A 21122-nucleotide genomic window follows, 5' to 3' on the forward strand; every position below is an offset into this window, starting at 1 on the left:
CAGAACTTCTTTCAGTAACATACAAACAAAAAACAAAGCAAACTGCACCAACCTCTGAAAAACCATGGGGAGAAGTCTTGTATGCATTTGGCACCTACTTCTTCCAAGAGAATATCCTTTTGTTAGTTGTGAGCAAATCTTGTTCATACAAAGTATGAAGTACAAAGGTACAAAGGTATTTTCAGTCTTGTTCCTCCTCCTCACTTTCTCACATCCATTTAGGAACTCATTATTTCCCTGCCTGCCTTTATGTACCTTTAAGTAAGTTTAATCCCTGCAGGGTTTGACTCTGATGTCCTTTGTATTACCTACATTTATATTATGGTACCCAATAATCTTTTTACTTTTAATGTCTTTTACCATACAATCCTAATTGCAGTATTTAGACCAAGCAGTCCCGCTACACTGATTATACTGGGTATGTGTTCCAATCTTCAAACAAAAATAATGAAAATCCTGCTTTAAATCTTGAAATAGCTTTGATTGCCTCGTTATCCACGTTTCTTTGACTTAAAGCAACAACCAATCCACAACTGGTATTCTGCAATTTTCTATTTCAGACAATTGTTTTGAAAGCTGACTTTGTCATTCAAAGATAAGCAAAATAAAGTGACAGTATCTACTGTGATGATAGTGTATAATTTCAGTTGGAAACTTGACGATGTTGATCCTGACAGAAACTGAGAACAAATTGCTCTCACTGATCGCAATTTATTCAGCTATGTTTGCCGGTGGCTTTCACCACATGAGCAAATCAAAATAAATAAGACCACACCAACCAACCCCTAAAAAGGTGAGTGTAGCTTAGCCTTATTGCTACAATATAGATAATTGCCTTCACCTGAGGGGATTTATTTTTTTTCTCCTCAAATTTTGTATGTAATTAACTGGCTCTGAAATTCTACACCATGATCTAGAAAACTCTTCAAAAGAAATGCTGCATTGTGAATGCAGAAGGTGAGAGGTCCACTATAAATTATCTGAGTACTGTTGAGATGTTTCCCTCTAGACGACTCATTATTGTCTTGAATATTGTACAGGTACGTGGTAGCTAGATTTTAGTTTATCTGTAGAAAGATGTTGCTTCTCTTCTTTCTTTAGTGTTTATTTATTCCTATAGAAGTTTCAGCCTTATGTGGAGTGAAACATGGCAAAGTTTTATCCAGCATTGAGTAAACCCTATTTAAATCCCCTCTGACGTGCACCACATTCAGCACTGCAAGCACTGCAATCTTTTTTTGTCTTTTTTCCCCAAGAAGATGAGGATGGGAGCGCCTCCTTTCTGCCTCTGATGGGCTACATGCTGTTGCCCTCATTGGCTTCATGGTGAAATTAAGAATGAATATCAAGAATATAAGGCATGAATGTCGGTTAGTTAAGCCAATCACATGTATCGTAGTGAAAAAATATTCATTTTATAATATTATTAGTAATGATTAAGAAATCTTTGGGCCAGCAAAATGATTGATTGCATGACCTGCAACTCTTTCTGTGGCTGAAGTTTCATAATGATGCTTAGAAGTAAAGGAACACAGGATAAAGAGAAAGGTCATTTTTGGGTAAGCTAAATAGAAGTCTTACATGTCACAAAGTGTTTAACCTTTGCTGGAGGGATGATGAGTCTTCAGGTCAGCATTATCTGCCTGTTGTGTCTTTCATTTTGTCTTTAACAGCTTATTGTTGCCCCGTTGTTAAATGCATAGACTCCGCCTAGTTGCAGGAAAATTACAGCATAACCTGCAACGTGAAACATGACGTACAATTCTGACACTTAACTGAACAAATGATACAGCTTCAGTTAATGAAATGGTCATGAAATTGAATATATTCCATTTGTTCTATACAGGATGAATGGTTCTGGTTTGAAAGAGGGACAAAGTCTACATTAGGAAGCTGGAAAGGGGAAATTGAATAATATACAGGACCATCACTGGGATAAATTGATTAATTCTTCATGCGTGGCTATTATTTTCACACTTTGATTTGAATTCACTTACCGTTAACTTTTTTCACTTCGTATTTGTTTAGTTTAGGCACCAAAACTATTTGGCCAGCTTTAGGTAAAGACCGTGGCTCAGTATGGCATCTAAATCAATTATATTACTATTAATCCCTTTTAATTGTCTCACAGGACAATTTATTCCCATCTACAAAAAATAATTTTAAGTGTCTTCCTATTCCAAAAGGATCATGAAACCTGGCTATATGTGCAACCCATGCATGGACATGGGAAGGACCCTTAGAACTTAAAGAAATACATCTAAAGTCTGTGAGTGACAATCGTTTGTGAAAAGGGATACTGTTGCAACCTGCAATGTGCTCAAAAGTTGTCTTTGGTGAAACAAGTCCCAAGTTCTCTAAATACCTAATTACCACAGTTGTAACAAAAAGGGTCACAGAAACATATGGTTTCTTCATCTGTTTTTCCATCATCGCCTCTCATTACATATCTCAGTTTAAAACACACCTACACACACGTATGTCCACACATGGAGACTTCAGGCTGGCAGAAGCTACTTCTTAGCATAGTCATCCTATACAAATGTAATGAATGTTCAGTGTCCATCTAGTGATGAAAAATCTAATTCCTAAAGTTCTATGTTTTCCCATGCATTAAGTCATTCATTAGGATTTATTATTTTCAGCATTTTTGCTTCCACAAATCAGAGGTAGGTCTGCTTCTTTTCCTTTCACCTGGACATGAGCCAGCTAGAAATGATGAATTGCCACCAGGAAAGAATTCTACTCTTAAATGGAGGGGGATACATTTGCAGGTGCAAGGAAACATCCCCTTCTAACAACCATGATCTGTCAGAGCAATTGAGATTAATTGTGTCATTAATAGTTGACTAGATAAATATGCCGCAGATAAAAACAAATGATGATAATCATTTGTAGTCTTTAATGTACAGCATGAAACTACATTTTTTAACAGAGCCATGAATTTTAAGACTGTTTTGTATCAACCATATGATCGAGGTGAGCTCTTATACAATTTGCGCCACTAGATTTGAGCAGGGTATTTGGTGCTTGCACTATATACAGTTTTTAGTCTTACTACTCAGCCCTCCAATGGTGTATGCTGCCATATAATTGGTGTGGACTGTCCTACTGAATAGTCTTTTATTCTTTAGGAAGTTCTCTAACTTAGTGAAACAACCTGGAAGATTTTAAGTAGCAGCCAAATTCTCTAGATACAAAGGCAAAGAGCTTCAGTGCCTCCTGTATGTTCTTGTTTTGCACAGGAAACTCTGGAGCATCCGTTATTAAAGAAAGGAGATAATTCCTTCTCACAGTTCCGTGCGGATGCAATTTTCAGAGCAGTGTGATATGTCATTTTAAATGTGAAACGATACAGGATGGTGGATGAGAGAGAGCTGTGACAAAAATCTTTCACTTTTTAGCCTTTTTTTTCATTGTCAATTAACAAACATGATTTTTGAATATTTTGAATGACATCTTTTTTTTCTCTCTTTCTCTCTCTTTAATGAATATTCATTCATTCATTTATTTAATTTCACTTCATTAAAGACAAATATAGGATCATATAAAACAGAAAACGGAGAAAAAAATCCACAAAGTCATAAATTTACAAAAAGGCTAAAACACCAATGGTCACATCACACCAGTTTTGAAATCTTTACACTGGCTTCCAGTCAGTCACAGAATAGATTTTAAAAGCCTGTTCATGGTTTACAAATCCCAGAACGGTTTAGGCCCAAAATACATCTGTGATATGTTCAGAGAATATAAACCCAGCAGAGCTCTTAGATCCAAGGACTCAGGTCAGCTGGTCCAGTCCAGAGTCCAGACTAAACACGGAGAAGCAGCATTTAGCTGTTATGCTGCAAAGAAGTGGAACAAACTGCCAGTGGAGATTAAACTTTCACCAAATGTAGACATTTTTAAATCCAGGTTAAAAACATTTCTTTTCTCATGTGTCTATGCATGAAATATCTTTTAACTTATCTAGACTGTTGCTTGTTTTTAAATTCATTTAAATTATTTTATTTTGTTTTTCTTTATATTCTTTTACGTATTTTCAATGCTTCTTCCACTCCCTGCTGCAATGCTTTTATTTTATGTAAAGCACTTTGAACTGTTTGTACATGAAATGTGCTATAAAAATAAATTTGACTTGATTTTGATTTGAATGGTTGCACATGCTAACCTGATCGAGCTTTGTGCAGGGTCCATCAGTGATAAGATAATTATGCGCAAATCTACACATACATATGTACACAAGATAAGTGGAGACGCCAACACCAGCAAACAATTGACTTGCACGAGTCCATCTCGGCGTCCTAAGCAGAATCCTCATTCCATCATTATATGCCACTTTGAGTTTCTGCATACTGCTTTGTCTATAGCACCTCCACAAGTGAGCTGTATATAATGAGGTACAGTATGCTTTAAAAACCGCAACCTTTGCTGAGACAGAAAACATACTGAACTTGCACATAAGCATATTAGCTTGTGCCTACATTAAGTGACACTGTCTGTAAATGTCCTTGTCATCAGCCAGACCATCAGTTATATAATGATCATGATCAAAAGCTTTTGAAGCATTAATAAAACGCATACAAATGTGGAATTGTGCCTAATATACAAATCTAAAATCTCCTTAAAGGCAAAAATACACATAGCTGTGCCATGTTTAGAATAAAAGCCAGACTGGTTGTCAGAGGTAAAGTTTAAAGCTATGGGCCGATAATTATTCCTGCTATTTATTTTGCCAGCTTTATCTTTTATAACAGGCACTAACATAACAGATAGAACCGAGTCCAGCAAAATGCCATGGACTTAAAAACCCAATAAAACACAACGCAAACAAAAGAGTTTTCTGCTTGTAAATGTTAAATGTTCTCATCCATACCACATGCCTTATTGACTTGACCTTTAGACTCAAAACTGCGTCATTTATTTCTTGAATATAGACTCTGACATCTTCATCATTATCAATACTGCCCATTACAAATGAAAAACTTTTAACACAGTTTAATAGTTCACAGTAATGCTTCTGCCACATCTGAATAATTTCTTCTGCCACACTTACACCTTCAATATTTGCTGGCAGAGATTTTTTATAATTATTTATTCTCTTTATTTCCTTCCAGAAATCATAAGAACAGTTGTTTTGCATGCAAATTTGACCTCATTGCATCTTCATTCCTTTTAATAAAACGTACAGTATGTGCATATACATACATATATACATACATACATACATACATACATACACACATATATGTATGTATATTAATCTATTAATATTAATTTGTAAATATTTGTACTTTATTTGCTGCAGACCCACATCCCAGCTTCGTGTAATTCTTTCATTTCTTATTGTGGCTTGTTCACCTTTTCTTAAGTCTTTAAGAATTATTCCCAGTCTCATGTCTGCCACACCTCCCTCACTCTCAGTTACTCAATCATCAAACCTATATCCACTTTGACAACTAGGCTTTTCTGTGTACCTTCAGTTGGTAGATTTTCTGTGAGATAAGCTGTTTATCATCCCTTGCCTTGGCTTGTTTTTGTACACTTTCCCTTACCTTTAATTCTTCTTAGCCTGTCCCTGTTTGTTTATCTGCCTGTTTTTTATTTCATTGTCATTTTGTACCTATTTCTTATCTTTGACTACTGACCTCAGGAGGAGCTTGTTGGCCTTCATGGTGTCAATTTAAGCTGAGCATGGAGTCTCCAAGCTATAAACTGCTTCTCCAGTTGACTACCTTTGTCCGTTTTCCCATCTGACAGCCATACTCTGGCTGCTCAGTCAGCTAGTCACTGTCTTGGTGCAAACATCCTCCATAGCCCAGCTCCCGAGGTGACAAGCCTCTGGTATGTTATCCCAGTGCCTGATCCAGTTTCTTATTCCAGTTTCTCAAATAGCCTTCAGTAGTTTCATTGGGCCTGCTTTGCCTGTTTGCTAGTCTTCAGCCTGCAAACCCTCATTCAACAGTCCCAAATTGCCAGCACCAGCACGTCAGTCTGTCAACTTGTCAGCCTCAAACCCGCTGGTCTCCAGCCTGTAAGCCCTCCAACCACTCATTCAGTCAGCCTGCATAGAATCTGCCAACTTCTCACCTGATCATCAACCTGAAGATCCCCTGGAATCATGTTTTGAACACTTATCCAGGGGGAAGTTTGGCTTTTAATGTCATCATACCTTTTAGAGAGCTTCAGCCTAATGGCTGCTAAATGTTAATAAGGTATGTGGAGGGTTGAAAGTTCAGATATGTAAACCAAAGTCATGCAGTCCCTCCTTTTTGTGTAAATTGACAATCACCAATGAATGCCAGCAAGACCGAGGCTTAAACGCATTTTTTGAAACTGAATGCGTCATGAAGTTTAAGGTAATTCTGACTAATACAACCAGCTTTTCTGGGTTGATAAAGAGCAAATGGAGAGATGTCAACAACTCGTTGGATTATTTCAATTTCTGTCTGTGGAGCCTCAAAAGCAGTAATTAAAAAAGAAAAGTGGATTGGAGATAGAGGAGAAATATAATTTTTTATCAAAAACAAAATAATTTGGCTTTTACTCTGGATGCCATTGTCCTCCCACATGTATATACCTGAGCATGCAAAAAAATGCACACCTACACATTTTACACAAATAACCCAACATGCACTGCAATTATTGCACACCACACCATATGTTCAGATGAATTTAGAAAGTTAATTACAAAAGGCAAAAACACTTCAGAATAGTTGTGATTCGTTATGTTTTAGAGGGGACCTTCACAATAATTGCACAGTGGGGCAGAGGGAGAACAATACACAAGGATATTGCAGGGATTGATGTGGCATTGGCTCATATGTCACCTGATGCTGACTGCAAAATAAAACTCATTATCTAAAAAGCTGTTCCAACTATTCACTAATAACCCTAAAAAAATAGATGGTTCAGTTTTTCTGTACAAGAAAAGAACATCATCAAAAAAATCTATTTATATATAAAGACAAGAAAAATCTCAGCACTGAATTTTCATTACTAAACATTGGTAAATAATGAGTACAATATATATATATTTTTTAAAACAGAAAACATTTATATTTACATAACTTTCAATCAAATATTAGGCAAATGTCATGGCTTTGAAGTCATGTAATCATTCTGTGTTAGCTGCCTATTTTCACTTGAGCTTCATCATTCACAGTTTCCTTTTCCTTTGCTTTTTCGATGCATTTTCACCTTTTGTCCACTTGTTTTGGATCACTGAAACTGAACTTTCTAAAAAGTACTTGCAGGATGAGAATGTTTAAAACTTTGCTGCTGTGCTGACATGCAGACAGGAAACTATTTTGTAGTCAATGTTAACCAGTACACGCATTGCTAATTTAGGTGAATGGTCATATGAAGTGGCTCGGGGATCTGGTTAGGATGCCTCCTGGACGCCTCCCTGGTGAGGTGTTCTGGGTCCATCCTACTGGGAGGAGACCCCGGGGAAGACCCAGGACACGTTGGACTGTGTCACTCGGCTGGCCTGGGAACGCCTCGGGGTCCCCCCAGAAGAGCTGGAGGAAGTGGCCGGGGACAGGGACGTCTAGGTTTCTCTGCTTAAGCTGCTGCCCCCTCGACCCAATCCCCGGAGAAGCGGAAGATGATAGATGGATGGTCATATGAGTCGTACTGTCAAGTTTGTTAGTAAATCGATATTATTTCTAAAATGGTGCAAAATCAAAGATTATTTTCACTTTATAATCCTTTTCTAAAATGTCATTTCAGGAACACACCTGTCCAACTTTCCCAGGACTGTGAAATCATACACTTCCCAACCGCTCCGATCTTTTTTGAATGATGAAATCCTTAAGAATTGATGGCTCCACCAATGATTGCAAGCTGTCCGGGCCCGGATGTAGCAAAACAGCCCAAAACCATGGTGCCACCATGCTTCACAGAAGCTCCTTTGCTGGAATGCAGCTTCTCATTTAAATAATAAAAAAAATTTTTGGTCTAATCTCACCACCAAAAAATTTTTCAACTAGCTTTCTGGCTTTCACGAGACTTTTGCCAAACTTTGTGTTCTTTTTAGAGAGCAGCGGGTTTCTGCCTGCACACGTACCATACAAACCTCCTGCTCTCTGTTCTCGCACATTGTTTTCAGCTGATCTGAAAACAGCCTTTTCGTTGTTTAGAAGTTACACTGGTTTACTTGGGTATTTCCAGACCTTCTAACTTGCCCCTGCTGCAATCTTTGGTCGACCATTCCTAAGGTGAATAACTAATTTGGAAACTTTAAGTAGCTCATATGCTCACCATTTTCAAAGCCACACCAGTGTTGAATCTTTATTGTTATGACACCATGATTTATTATGTGGAGAAAACTTTGAGTGAGAAAACACCATTATTCCACAATGCTTTGTTTCCGTATCAACCTTGAATGCCAAATTATTAATTCAACAGAACTTTGTTGCTGCTAGGATTCTTATAACTCTTGGAGGGCATATGCATAATTACTGTAGTCCAATGGCTTATTCATACAAATGTTTTCTCTCAGAAACATAGTTGAAACTCAAAGGGTAAACTGACACACCAATTTTTTTGTTTCATGGAACAATTTGCAAAGCTTTCCACAGATTCTGTTAGGAAAAGGCAAGGCCCTTTGAAAACATACACCACAGGTGGTTGGATAAAACATCTATCAACCAATTAGATGAACTAAGCAGAAAGTCAGGGATTCAATCAATGAATAGGGTTTATTATTATTGATCATTGTCACACCTGACACTCTTTACTGTCCATACTGTGCACAAAATGGTTTGGACCTTTGTGTTTTAGTCACAAACAGATCATTTGAAAGCCTGTAAAATGGATTGTCATTATCGTTATCTTGCAAATCTCACAAGAATCCAACCATTTTGCAAAGTAAAGTAAGACAAATGTGTGCAATGAACAAAGAGAATGAAAAGGGGAACTGAGAAGCAGTCAGGCCCTTAAGCCTGAATGAGCCTTTCTGAGCCAAACGCCACATTTCTGAGTGTTTTTCACACAGCTCTCCTAATTCCTCATGGTCCACACATTGCTTTATTTTTTCTGTGGGTTCATAGTGTCTCTGTCTCTCATTTCCCTATCTACTCATGTTGATAACATCTGAAGAACTGCGTACTCAAACTGTAATTAATGTCTCTTTCAAGTTGAAATAGAGACATTGCATTGACCCTTGTTTCCAGAAGGTGCACTTTCTTGTCAATACGGAGTGAAAAAAAACTGCTCAGCTCTCCTTAATTGAAAAGCTCTTTCCCTGAAATGATTTCAGCATAATTCATGAATTATTGAAATGACTGAAAAGATAGTAGGAAAGTAGACCATCACATTGGAACTTTGATACCAATTTTTTTTTTTTATACCCACACACACTCTTACTTTCTAATCTAAATGTGCTCTGATTGCTACCCTTTACTCACTTTCACCAAGTGGCAAAATACCCTTTTTTATTAATAAGACATATTGTGCTATACCACTTTCCATGAAGCTGTGATGCAAATGGAAAAATATGTCTAGCTGAAATAAAAAGGTTTACCCTAGTAATAATACATTAAAAAAAAAAAAAAGAATTCTACAGGAGCATTCGTATTTCACCCGCTGTTGTCCCATCTTATTAGGTTTTCTTCCCAGAGGTTGCAACTGGATGGTTCTGCTTGGTTCTTAAATAATCCCTACTTGGTCCACTGACTGAACTGTTCATTCAACAAAAGTCCTAAATTAAAATTCTATAGAGATGCAAAGTAGGAGGAATTGTTTCCACCTGTGCTGTGGTAGCAGCCTAATTCAGCAATTTATCTTCAGTCATTTTAGGGTCGGGAGCATGTTGGAACACCTCCAACATCATGTTGTTACATTTCTCATCAAAGTGCATTTGCATTCTTTTGTTTTTTTTTTTCGTTTTGTTTCAGCCCTTAATTGTAAAACACAAATTACTAATAAAGTTACCCTCATTCACATATGTATCTGTTCCGTTTGCTACCAAAACAGCTCTTTAAGACAATGTGTGACACTGTTGCTCTGCCTTGATTAAAATCCTGATTTTTAAAAGTGCTGTGTCAGCACCTGACAACAGGTCAGGTGCATAAATTAGACATCCATACACAAACATGTGTGCTTCCTCTCCTCCACACAAGCTTTTAGTAAAGGAGTAGTAAAAGAATGTGTGCTGAGAATGTGTGTACCCCATGCATTCTTCATGCCATGCACACATGTTTTTACAGTGTAACCCTAATGTGAGGTTAGAGTGGAAAAAGAGGACACATCCATCCATTTTCTATGCCCGCTTAATTCAACTCAGGGTCGTGGGATGTCTGGAGCCTATCCTAGCTGTCATTGGGCAAGAGGCAGGGTGCACCCTGGACATGTTGCCAGTCCATCAAAGGGTCACATTGAGACAAACAACCATTCACTCTCACTCACTCCTAGGGTAAATTTAGAGTCACCAATTAACCTAACATACATGTTTTGGGGCAGTGGGACGAAGCCCGAGTACCCAGAGACGGGGAGAACATGCAAACCCCACACAGAAAGGCCCCAGGAACCCTCTAGGTGTGAGGTGACGGTGCTATCCACCACACCACGTGCAGCCCAAGAGGATGCATAACTTACAATAATACTATACAATTTCACTTAGTTTGCTCAGTGTGATTGTGATTTTTTTTCTGACTTTGTTTCTTATTGTCAATTGTCACAATATACTCTTATTTGAAATCAATGTGAGGGATATAAATACCTGCAGCAATATGTCATGTGTAATGGTAGTGGACGACCTCTTTAAGAAGACAACGAATAATTAAAGATTGTTACGATATTCTGGCACAAGATTGTCTCATAGGCTTCCACAGGGCTGTACAAGAAGGCAGCAACTGTTATTTTTTAAACAAATGGGGTTATTATCTAAGTGCTGCATTCAATGCCAAAAGTTTTTTTCTCAACCTAACAGGACATTTTGTTTCCTAACCCTTGCCAGATATTTTGCAAATCTATTCAAGTGGCTTTGCTGTGTATACCGTACATAAGTAGAGAAAAAAATATTAAAAGGAAGGGAAGAAAAACTCACCATTGAAGAGGATTTTGCTCTGACTGAGACAGTGATATCCAACAAAAAAAGAGGACAAAAGCACTTTCCTGTAGGAACTGAACTCACCTGTCTGAGGTGGAAGTAGGTTTTAGATCCACTTAGCACAAAGTAAGATAGTTAGCATGGTTACACGGACAGTCGAACTACATTTAAACTTTGAACTGGCCACTTAATTGGACCACCGTCTTTATATACATGCACTGAAGCAGAATCGATTTATTGATTGAAGTATGTCCTACACTGAAACCCCAAAATCACTACACAGACATAGTCTTCAAGTTACTTTCACAGTGATTTTGTCTGAGGCTGTGGCTACAAAAAGATCTGACCTCAGAGAATGCATAAAGTGCCAATGCCCATTTGAGTCTAATAATACTGATTTCACCAACAGCATTGTCTGTGGGTGTTTGTCCAGCTTTCAGCGCTTCAATTTCATACAGTTTTTGGTTGAACTAACATTACAAGGCATTTTAAAAATCTCTCTCAATAATTACTTGTTTGGGAGTTTCTTGTAAGTATGCTTTGCACAAACATGGAGCACCTACTGTAGCTTAAAATATTCAGAAACTGTCACTCTGCTCTGTGAAAAGCACAGCTTCATCAGACAATCTCACCTTTCAAGATACTTACATAGAACAACTGTTCAGTGAAGTGTGCTATAGTCATATGAAGAACCTAAAAATACAGTTAGAGGCAGCAAAATGTCTTGAACATTGTCTCACACAGTCCACAGTGTCACATTGTCTTACATAGTTCAGTCAACAAACAAGCTCAGGTCAAACAAGTCAACTCCAACCATAGCTCAACTTAGCTGTGTGTGTTGCTGTACTGAATGATAAAAAAGAGGGCTCAAGCTTTGGTCTCTTTGGTGAAAGTGGGCTGAGCCACTTCTACGAGGTCCTACCCTGTAAAAAAGATCTTATTTATTGTTTACTGGCAGATCGGGGTGGTGGTCCCCCTCTTTAAAAAGGGGGACCGGAGGGTGTGTTCCAACTATAGGGGGATCACACTCCTCAGCCTCCCTAGTAAGGTCTATTTGGGGGTACTGGAGAGGAGGATCCGCCGGATAATCGAATCTCGGATTCAGGAGGTGCAGTGTGGTTTTCGTCCTGGCCGTGGAACAGTGGACCAACTCTATACCCTCGGAGAGGATCCTGACCTGGAGGGTGCATGGGAGTTCGCCCAACCAGTCTACATGTGTTTTGTGGACTTGGAGAAGGCGTTCGACCGTGTCCCTTGGGGACTCTTGTGGGGGGTACTCCGGGAGTATGGAGTGCCGGACTCCTTGATATGGGCTGTTCGGTCTCTGTATGACCGGTGTCAGAGTTTGGTCCGCATTGCCGGCAGTAAGTCGGACATGTTTCCTGTCAGGGTTGGACTCCGTCAGGGCTGCCCTTTGTCACCGATTCTGTTCATAATTTTTATGGACAGAATTTCTAGGCGCAGCCAGGGCGTTGAGGGGGTCCGTTTTGGCGACCTCAGAATCGGGTCTCTGCTCTTTGCGGACGATGTGGTTCTGTTGGCGTCGTCGGGCCGTGACCTTCAGCTCTCACTGGAGCGGTTCGCAGCCGAGTGTGAAGCGGCTGGGATGAGAATCAGCACCTCCAAATCTGAGACCATGGTCTTTGGCTGGTAAAGGGTGGAATGCCCTCTCCGGGTCAGGAATGAGATCCTTCCCCAAGTGGAGGAGTTTAAGTATCTCGGGGTCTGCGGACGCACCGGCCCGTCGTGGTGAAGAAGGAGCTGAGCCAGAAGGCGAAACTCTCGATTTACCGGTCAATCTATGTTCCTACCCTCACCTATGGTCACGAACTGTGGGTAGTAACCGAAAGAACGAGATCGCGAATACAAGCGGCCGAAATGAGTTTCCTCCGCAGGGTGTCTGGGCTTTCCCTTAGAGATAGGGTGAGAAGCTTGATCATCCGGGAGGGGCTCGGAGTAGAACCGCTGCTCCTCCTTATCGAGAGGAGTCAGATGAGGTGGCTCGGGCATCTGGTTAGAATTCCTCCTGGACGCCTCCCGGTGAGGTGTTCCGGGCCCGTCCCACTGGGAGGAGGCCCCGGGGAAGACCCAGGACACGTTGGAGAGACTATGTTTCTCGGTTGGCCTGGGAACGCCTCGGGGTCCCCCCAGAAGAGCTGGAGGAAGTGGCCGGGGACAGGGACGTCTGGGCTTTTCTGCTCAAGCTGCTGCCCCCGCGACCCGACCCCCGGACAAGCGGAAGATGATAGTTGGATGGATGGATTTATTGTTTAATGAATGGGATGTTGTAAATTTGCCCTAAAAGAGGCATGACTTAAAATTTGCTTGTTTATGTGCCCACCAAAAAACTGATACAGCTCATGGGCAACAGTAATGGCTACAAGTAATGTAGGCATACTATGTGTGTGGTATCCTAAAAAACTTCAACATGGCAACATTCTCTCCTAGTGACTGGGTTGTTTTGAGAATAAATAAGGAAATTGAAATAGGAAAGTATTTGCAAAACAAACAGCTCTCCATCTTTTAAACCCTGGATCCTTTGTAAAATTCCATTAAAGGGTAGACATTAAACTGAGAGCTCACATTTCATAGAATAGGCTGTTCGAGTGGGAGAAATCCAGCCAAAGAGAAAGTTGGTGCTGAGTGCTGGAACAGAGAAGCAGAGCTGATGTGTTGTCAGATGGACTAACAACCTGGCTGAAGCAGATCAGAAAGGGAGAGCTGGAAAGAAAGAAACAGAGTAGGAGGGAGAGAAAGTATGTAGCTCTTTCATGCATTGCACGGAGGCTTTTCTTCTCCCATTGTCAATTAATGCAGGCAGCCCTGCACCTGCATGTGGATGCCTGGCCGACACCACTGACCAACGTTCACCTCGGCACCCAGCCCGCTGTCCAACTAGTTCTTAATGAGGGGCTTTGTGTGGAGTAAAGGGGGCTGGCGTGTATACTCAGACGCTCATACATGGCAATTAGGTTGAATCAGTCCTGGGGAGATCAAGGACTCAAGCTTCTTTCCATCTTTCTATGCTTTGTTTTTTTTTACTTTGTAGGCTTAATGCTTAAGTAAGAATGATGGGCAGACATGTAGAAATTGGGCTGCAAGATGTCCAAATCCAGGGGTTATGAAATGACTGTAATTGTCAAAGAATGAATCATGTGTCTTTCTTTCTGGGAATGTTGAAGCAAAATCTAATGTGACGCTGATGACAAATATTATACAAGTGCATTTAGGGTAATCTGAGGCCCACAGTTACAGGATTCATTGGGAAATATTATCAAGCTGTTTAACTTTTTTTCCGCAGAAAAAGCTAGGATCTAAAGGCTCAAACAAACATTGAAGGTAGGAGTTGGCCACTTGATTAGTCAATAATTTGAAAATTGAGTTGGGTCTTAAATTTAAACTCGAGAAATCTTAACCACCTGCTGTTGCAGTTTTGAGGGAGGTATTACAAATTGAACACATATATATTTTACTGTCACAGATTACTACAATGAAATGCAAATTCAGTTTTTAGTGTTCAATTCAAACATTGTGCCCCCCACAAAGAGCTTTGGTATTTCCAGTGGAATCTTCATTTAAAGAATGTTTTAACCTACATCCTGTGAATGCAGCAGCTGAAAGTGCAGGTAGAGGAGGATGGCATGTGGAATATGACAGAAAAATGTAGACATTCAAAGCTGACGTCTTGGAGAATGTCATCTTTGACAAATCAAAGTTGACATCGACATTCAGAAGGGAGAAAGGTTGGAAATGCAACCATACTGAGGTCTCTTTTTTTTTAGCCTTTTAAAGTTATGGAGTCAGTTCTCTTAAGAATGATTCTTACATGTCTGATGTATGTGCTGCAGCAAGTCAAATTGAGCAAGAACTGTGCCATTTTGGGCAGTTACAATGAAAAGAAAAAACAAAGAAAACAGCCTCGAAACCTCCTCAACAGGTCCGAGGAAAACCATCATGGAGCACAGTGTAACCGGAACAACCTCACACTTGAAGACACAGCAAGTTCTGGAGAAGAAAATGTCAGTATGAAGTGAAGGGTAAATTTGACATGAGACGGCGCTTACATATCCTGAACATTTTGATATACCAAAACCATATCCCAAGGTGACAAATGCTGCACTTCTTTGGCTGATGTACATTTTCATGCAAGTTTGTTTTTCAAAACATACAATGGCATCATGTTTTCTGGTGACTGGGCTGAATGTTCTGTAGAAAAGTTCACTCGGTTTCCTTCTTTGTTGTCTCCAAAGCTGTGTGAAGGCATACAGTGTGGAAAAGCTCAATGGTGAACCTGTTAGGGGGGCATGATACAAAGTGTTTAAAGATGTAAGGGCTATTTGGCTGTGCCCTGCCCTATTTCCTGACATGAACTAAGTTTAAAAGAGAATTTATTGGATGTTTTGACCCAAAATAGGACTAGATAGAATAAAAACTCTCCTTCAAAAGAAATTCTACCATGTGCAACCAGAACTGCGTGCCAGAATCTGTTGACTGATATTCTTTTCTATCACATTCCTTCTGAGCCTTTCAAAATACAGCGCTTATCTTCAGCTTCTGCAATTGCGTCGACCATGTCATTTTGAGCTGTCCTGATTCTTCAGCATTTCCTGAGTGATGGGGACATGTTAGTTGAGACAGCTGTACAATAGAGCCTACAACACAAAGCAAGTAGAAAGTCTGGTCCAGCTCACTGTGGGAGGCTGCAGAGAATCTATGGAGACTGGTCAAAGGAGACCTTCATAAAAGCTCCCTGTGTCTGTGACATTTAAAACATCAATGCTGTTGTCACTGTAATTCTTGGCTGCTGCCAGGAGAGTGACATGTGCACATTGACATCATGAGCCATATCTTCTCTCAGTCTGAACGGGTGGAAGTTGATTAATCTCAAACGTGCCTCCTGTAGCTCTCCCTCAACTGCCACAGCAATCAGCTTCTGTGGACTGGCACATGGTGTGGATACAGCTTTGCTAAATAAAGCTGATTTATGCATTTCTCCATAGTATGCGCCTGACTCTGTGTGAAGAAATACAAAAAAGGTTGCAGAGGAAGGCAAATGGAGTGTGAAAGACAATTGATGTCAGGTTAAGTAAAATACTTATCTGACTTACAAAAACAGTTGGAAGCATCTAAAAGTGCTGACTAATTATTTCAAAAGGAAACAAATGTCAGATGGAATGTAATTAAAGAGCCTCACTTGTATTGATAGTAGAGAAATACATTTTTGTATGTTGTAGTAACTGCAAGTTCCAAGACAATTTCCCAGCAATTCGTATTTGTTTGTGCACGACTTAAGGTTCAGTACAGTGGATTTCATTACTGAATCCATCATGCGTCCTTGCTCCTCCACCTCATGACTATCTCACAGAGGTTCACAGAGGAAACAGAGATCTCTATTCAAGCTATAACTGTAAAAATGACTGGGGCATGGATGAGCAGGACTTTGAAAAGGTAATAGCTGCTTATCTACATTCAAGTGCCACATATTGAGTCTTGCACGCTAGTCTCTCTGACCCACATGAAAGGGTAGGCGAGCAGATACATAAAAAGTCCTTTAGATATGGTTAATCTCGAGTGGAAAATCTCAGAATGTAAAAAGATCCTGGCCAGTGAGTCAAACGGGTGACCAATGACAATCTGAGCACAAAGAACAAAATTGGAAAGGAAAACAATAACAGATTCAAGAAAACCAAACAAATAAGTGGCCTCTTTTAGGACACCCTACCACACGATAAAGCAAGTTTTCTTGCAGGAGAAGGAAGGAGAATTGATATAAATCTCCAGCAGCCTAGCACACACCACTGCCTTCAACACTGTGGGGGCGTGTAGGTCGAGACTCCATCATGAAGAGCAGCACAGCATACTGCCATTGAATCAGTGAGCTGGGCAATGAATGCCTTTTCTGTCTCCAGGCTCGGTTATACAAGCATTGACCTGAACGCATATCAGTGGGTGGAAGAACATCAATGCTTCATCTGATGCAGGTTCCCAAGATTTTATCTTTGCACCAATTACAACTCTACATTGGCCGATGTTTGATCCAGTTTGCTTCTAACAAAATAGACTCAATGGGGGCGTACCAGGGTGTACCCTGCCTCTCGCCCATTGACCGCTGGGACAGGCTCCAGCCCCCCCGCGACCCGACCGACGGATTCAGCCGGTATAAAAAATGGATGGATGGATGGATGGGGGCTGAGTGTGCCTGGGTGGTTATATATACTAGTTGTGCTGCACTTGCCCTTTTTCACTTGTAGAGTTCTGTGTGTTTCATTATTGTATCTATGTATTGTATTGTATGTTCATATGGCAATATCATGTAAAGGCAAAGCTGTAGTGGCAGTAAAGTAAATACTCAGGTGGTGGAATTTTGACAACTTTTCAACACGAAGCACATTTAATGCTGATTGTCAGGGTTGTGCAGGGATACAGTGTTGACATCAAGTTGGCTTAGCCCTGAAGTCAATCAGCACATAAAAAATGCTCTCTCTCTCTCTCTCTCTCTCTCTCTCTCTCTCTCTCTCTCTCTCTCTCTCTCTCTCTCTCTCTCTCTCTCTCTCTCTCTATATATATATATATATATATATATATATATATATATATATATATATATATATATATACATATACTTATATGACAGCAAATATGCAAACAATGGGCAGATTACCAAAACTCAAAGACAAGGCAAAAGGATTTGTCCAGAGAACCACTTAGAACCACTTCAATCTATACACTCCACGGAGATGGGCTTTTTATGGAAGAGTGGACAGAAAAAAAGCAGTAACTCAAAGAAAGGGAAAAAAATCTCCAGAATTATTGAAAGCCATCTAGGAGAGACACTAAATGTGTAGAAGGTACTCTTGTCAGATAAGACTGGAATCGAATTGTTTTTTTTTAATGTAACTTTCTTTAAATCAAGAGCACCATCTCCACAGTAAAGTACGGCAGTATCAGCATCATGCTGTTGGGTTGTTTTTCACTGGTAGGACCTGGGAATGTGGAATTGAAACGATAATGGAAGGTATCAAATGCAGGCACATTCTTTGAGAATAACTGTTCCAGTCTTCCAGAGAATTGAATCTGAGATAGAGGTTCACCTTTCAGAATGACAATGACCCTGAGGAGACTGCTAAAGCAACAGTCGATTGGTTTAAGGCAAAACCCCGTGCCACGACTTAAAGAAGCTGCACCCATACTGCTTGGAGCTGGAGTAGTTTTGCCTTAAATGGTAAAAATGCCAGTGGGTAAATGTGCCAAACTGAAAGAGACATACCACAAGAGACCTGCAGCTGTAACTGCTGCGAACATGAGCTCTACAAAGTCTGCTGAAAGGGGGGTGAATACATTCAATGCGCTGTGGTTGGAGGGCTATGGTTAAAATCTCAGTCGGACGATGGCATCAAAAACCAGAAAGACTACAGAAAATTCAAAGGCAACATCCATTTTCAGAGGCAGTGTTATTCTGGGTGATCCACAGAGCCTGGGATGAATGTTTTCCATAAAAGATTAATGTCTCGTGGAAAAATACATTGAGTACGTTTTATTTTACAAGGAAATGTTTCATATCTATTCATTGCTGTGCCCACAGAAAACAAAACGGCATCTGTACCAACAGATGATGAGCCGTATTTTTTTTACTGGGAATTTGGGTGAGCCAGGCCTGTAAGCTAAATGCTCGTGTTGCTCAGAGCTTGATTTGTTCTGCTGTCTCCTGAGAGACTGCGAGAATGAAAAAAAGGAGCAAGATATGTCTGTGAATCAGTGGCTGATGCAGTGAGCCGCAATCTCCTCTCAGGTGCTCCATGATCATTCTATAGACTCAGCTAAAAAACATTTGGGAATTCTGTTGGTTCTAATGGACATGGAGCTGGGCCAGTGGGATACTTGGTGAAATAAAGTGAAATAAAGTTGCAGACAAGCAGATCAGAAACAACAAGGACAGTGATATTTTTTCACTTGTTTCTTGTGTTTCTACCTCAAGCCACTTTACTTGCTGAAACAACTTCCTGTTTTTCTCCAATTGCTCATAAGTCATACACCTACTGTGCTTTTTGCATTACGTGCCTTCTTTTGCCAAGGTTGGCACAATTTCCCTGAACATATTTCTCTTGCATTTTGACCATCTGTCTCACACAAACTGCTCTGCTCCTTTTAGCTTTGTTACTGCTTTCTGTATCGTCGCTCTCGCTTATGACTATTATTGAATTTTTCTTTTACTCTTCCCTATCTGCAATGATGCCTATGATTAAAGAGACTTACATTAATTAGACTTTTTTCAAATAGTCCTTATGTTTTTTTTTACAGAATCAGTGAAATTTGGCACCCATGCTGTGAAAATGACAGTGTTGGAAGGTACAGTACCAGAAAAAAAAAAAAAAAACATTTAAAAGTAGTAATTAGTCGCTGAGCATATTAAGCCCAGGGTGTCATTATTCTATGAGAATTAGACTGCAGAGTTCTTCAGATGAAGGAGTTAAATACAGATATAATAATTTTATCCTCCACCTTGGTGTTGCAGAAAAATAATCCTGTCTATGCATACCTGCTTCATCCTGTTTAGGGTCGCAGGAAGCCTATCCCAGCCAGCCCGCAAATCATTGTTTCCCAAGAATAAACTCTCTTTTTAATATCATCCGCTGAAAAGAAACCCACCACTACTCACTCGAACGTCCTGTGAAGTTTGAAGGTTTGTTCTGACCGAAACATGAATGAGCAATTGCTACATAAACGCCATCTAAATTGTGTTCTCTGTATGTTTGTGTTGATGAGGGTCTTTCTAATGGTCAGCTATACGAGGTCAAAAGCCTTGCCCTACAGAGCACATTTGGCCACTTAGGTGTTGAGAAATGCTCATCACTCCATCTGCTACGCCACTACACTTCCATACTCATTCTGATTCAATAAACCTCCAGTTAGTCTGGCCTGAGCAGAGGAGAAAAGGGTGTAGCATTAATTTTAGTTGTGAAAATTCCTGTTCTTTTGATCCTTCTTCTTAAATTTATGCTAATTAACAAATAAAAGGTGTTAATGGAGTGCGAAATATTTGATTAATGGAGGTCATCCTTGTATCTAAATATAAGAACTGCCTGCTGCTCTGCTTCTTTACTTAAAGGTTTTCCAGACATAGCATTGGAGGCTGATGCATCTTGTGGTGCCCTCCAGTTATCTCTGGAGTCAGTTTAACATCAGGCCAGCAGAGTGATATATGTGTGTGTGTGTGTGTGTGTGTGTGTGTGTGCGCACGTGGAGGAGGTAGACTTAACAGACCTCTCCAAAGCACTCCCTCAGGACTTTCTTCAGCTCAGAGCTTTGACCTGTGTATTTCCATCAGCGCAGTCGATGGGCAATTTCTCATTTATTATTTTGACTTTTCAGGCTTTTGCTGGATTTATAGCTTTACGTGCGCTCACAATCCGACCTTATCTGAGTAACAATCCCCACCAAGTTCAGGTGAAAGTCCGAGCTGCTGAACTAGGGTTTGGCCTGAGCACATCTCCGATGAGTTAAACACTGATGCCTTTTGTTGTTCAAAAATGCCTCTCCCCCTCTCTTCTCTTTCCACTGTATGTTTCTTGCCTCAAGACCTCAAAACATGGAGGGGGAGTTTTAGCTCTGGGCGCCTCTTTTGCTTTGTTCATAGGAATAAAGTGAGAGTAGAATTTTGCTCTCAGTGCTGCACTCCACTGTTGATGAATCAGTACAAAAGATATTGTAAAAACACAAGTGTCTGCTTGAGTCACAGCACGTGTGGATGTTCCTCTGTCTTATGTTTAGAAGACCATTCTAGCATTTTTTCTAAGCTTTAGCCAATTATGCTAAATACACATAATGATCTACATTTCTACCGTTGTCTATTCTTCCCTCAAAATCTTTCCAAGAATCAAATTGTGTAATCTGTCACAGCTGAAATGAAAAAAAACCCAAAACATTAAAAAGAAACTATCGGCTGCCAGAAATAATGAGGCAAGATTAAATAGATAGATCATTTTAACTGAACTAAGTTGCTCTGATGTAAAATCACAAATGCAAACTGCAGATATCAAATATCTTAGTTGTCTTCCTTTTGTGGACT

General features: G+C 40.0%; 1 protein-coding gene across 1 annotated transcript in view; it reads right to left on the reverse strand.

Moving 5' to 3' along the window:
* rpl38 (ribosomal protein L38) overlaps positions 1–18443 on the reverse strand; it is a 245043-nt gene extending 226600 nt beyond the window's left edge. Inside the window, exon 1 of the mRNA XM_075457318.1 lies at positions 18433–18443. The gene's annotated coding sequence lies outside the window, so the exon portion shown is untranslated. The remainder of the gene's footprint in view (positions 1–18432) is intronic.
* Positions 18444–21122: the final 2679 nt, after the last annotated feature.

This window comes from Odontesthes bonariensis, chromosome 23 (genome assembly GCF_027942865.1).
Source record: "Odontesthes bonariensis isolate fOdoBon6 chromosome 23, fOdoBon6.hap1, whole genome shotgun sequence".
Taxonomy (NCBI): domain Eukaryota; kingdom Metazoa; phylum Chordata; class Actinopteri; order Atheriniformes; family Atherinopsidae; genus Odontesthes; species Odontesthes bonariensis.